The sequence below is a fragment of the Oncorhynchus tshawytscha genome, linkage group LG12 (assembly GCF_018296145.1).
Source record: "Oncorhynchus tshawytscha isolate Ot180627B linkage group LG12, Otsh_v2.0, whole genome shotgun sequence".
Lineage (NCBI taxonomy): Eukaryota > Metazoa > Chordata > Actinopteri > Salmoniformes > Salmonidae > Oncorhynchus > Oncorhynchus tshawytscha.
The window spans coordinates 28,559,333-28,561,832 of NC_056440.1; the positions used below are offsets into that span (position 1 = coordinate 28,559,333).

At 43.3% G+C, this 2,500-nt stretch overlaps 1 protein-coding gene across 1 annotated transcript in view; it reads right to left on the reverse strand.

Moving 5' to 3' along the window:
- Nucleotides 1-2,500, reverse strand: part of LOC112262882 (MLX interacting protein) — a 53,056-nt gene that overhangs the window by 15,750 nt on the left and 34,806 nt on the right.

Sequence of the window (2,500 nt, forward strand, 5' to 3'; positions counted from 1 at the left end):
CCAAAAAACCACTTCCGAACAAACTTCCTTTCTATACATTTGTTGGGGGGGGAACAACACTAAATGTTGTTCCATGTAGTTATTCAATGTGTTTGGGCTAATAACAGTTTTTAATCAAATAATTGTTTAATATTTTTTGGGGATACTTTAAGGGGTCTTAAAATTCTAAATCAAATAGATAAATTATCCTTGGTATGGCCTTCTTAAAACAATTCCATATAGCTTAGCAGAACCCCCCCGGGCTTAGAAGTATGGTTTAAAGGCGATTCCACCTCTATTTCTCGCATAAAATTGTACCGAAATTGCCTGTTTCCATCACAGCTGTGTTGATATATTTTTTTATACGGTGTGACTTAAATGCTGTTCCCAAGAACACGAAGGTAACCTGCCTAAATGACTACTGACCCGTAGCACTCACATCTGTAGCCAAGTAGTGCTTTGAAAGGCTGGTCATGGCTCACAACACCATTATCCCAGAAACCATAGACCCACTCCAATTTGCATACCGCTCCAACAGATCCACAGATGATGCCATCTTTATTACACTCCACACTGCCCTTTCCCACCTGGACAAAAGGAACACCTATGTGAGAATGCTACTCACTGACTAAAGCTCAGCGTTCAACACCATAGTGTCCTCAAAGCTCATCAATAAGCTAAGGACCCTGGTGCTAAACACCTCCCTCTGCAACTGGATCCTGGACTTCTTGACGGGCCGTTCCCAGGTGGTAAAGGTAGGTAACAACACATCCACCACGCTGATCCTCAACACATGGGCCCGTCAGGGGTGCGTGCTCAGTCCCCCCCGGTACTCCCTGTTCACTCCTGACTGCACGGCCAGGCACAACTCCAACACCATCATTAAGTTTGCAGATGACAACAGTGGTAGGTGTGATCACCGACAATGACGAGACAGCCTATAGGGAGGTCAGACACCTGGCCGTGTGGTGCCAGGACAACAACCTCTCCCTCAACGTGATCAAGACAAAAGGAGATGATTGTGGACTACAGGAAAAGGAGGACCAAGCACGCCCCCATTTTTCATTGACAGGGCTGTAGTGGAGCAGGTTGAGAGCTTCAAGTTCCTTGGTGTCCACATCAACAAACAAGGTCCAAGCACACTAAGACAGTTGTGAAGAGGGCACGACAAAACCTATTCCCCCTCTGGGCACTGAAAAGATTTGGCATGGGTCCTCAGATCCTCAAATGTTTCTAAAGCTGCACCATTGAGAGCATCTGGTTGCATCATTACCTGGTATGGCAATTGCTCGGCCTACAGAGGGTAGTGCGTAAGGCCCAGTACATCACTGGGACCAAGCTTCCTGCCATCCAGGACCTCTACACCAGGCGGTGTCAGAGGAAGGCCCTAAGAATTTTCAAAGACTCCAGCCACCCTATTCATAGTGTTCTCTCTGCTACCGCATGGCAAGCTGTACCGGAGCGCCAAGTCTAGGACCATGAGGCTTCTTAAGAGCTTCTACCCCCAAGCCACAAGACTCCTGAACATCTAATCAAATGGCTACCCAGACTATTTGCATTGCCCCCTCTCCTCTTTTACACTGCTGCTACTCTCTGTTCTTATCATCTATGCATAGTCACTTTAATAACTCTACCCACATGTACATATTACCTCAACTAACCGGTGCCCCCGCACATTGAGACTGTACCGGTACCCCCTGTGTATAGTCTCGCTATTGTTTTTTTACTGCTCTTCTTTAATTACTTGTTACTTTTATTTCTTATTCTTACAAATGTTTTATTTAAAAAATGTAACTGCATTGTTGGTTAGGGGCTCATAAGTAAGCATTTCACTCTAAGGTCTACAGACATTTTTTCCAGAGCATGTAACTAATACAATTTGATTTGATTTACTCGCATAAAAACAGTGGATGGAAACATGGATAGTGTTGCTATAAATCCTGGAATACAAAAGTGATGAAAGCATAACCGCCGTTCCTTGATCTGACCTATATGCTATGCATCAAAGTAAATTATTTTGAATTTATAAAACATATATAATCCCAGCAACAGTTCAAACAATATAACAAACAACATTGTAGCCTAATTAGATATTATTTAATTATAAATCGGATTATTTGACATGGGGGAGATGTTGGAAGCTTAAAGGCTAGGTTGCTTGCTTTTTTTAGCAAGCAAGCTGCTAGCGGAGTAGCCTACAGGCAACTGGCAGGCACAAAACGAGGTAATGTAAAACAACACTGAACTTTCATTCCATGTAGCTATTAATCAAATATGCAGGTGTTTCTGTTAGAAATGAGCTAACACGTTCTATTTCATTTCTAGTCAATCTACCACATCATATGAATCATGACCTTTCATGACCTTTTGGGTCAGGTGATAGGAGCAGAATTGCAAATTAACCAGTCAAACTATTCGGGGGTCTAGGTACACGTGGATGGGCGAGGGTATCATTTTACCAAAAGGTGCACGTTGCTCCCCCCAAAAAATATGACTCCACCCAAGTGAACACACAGTAAAT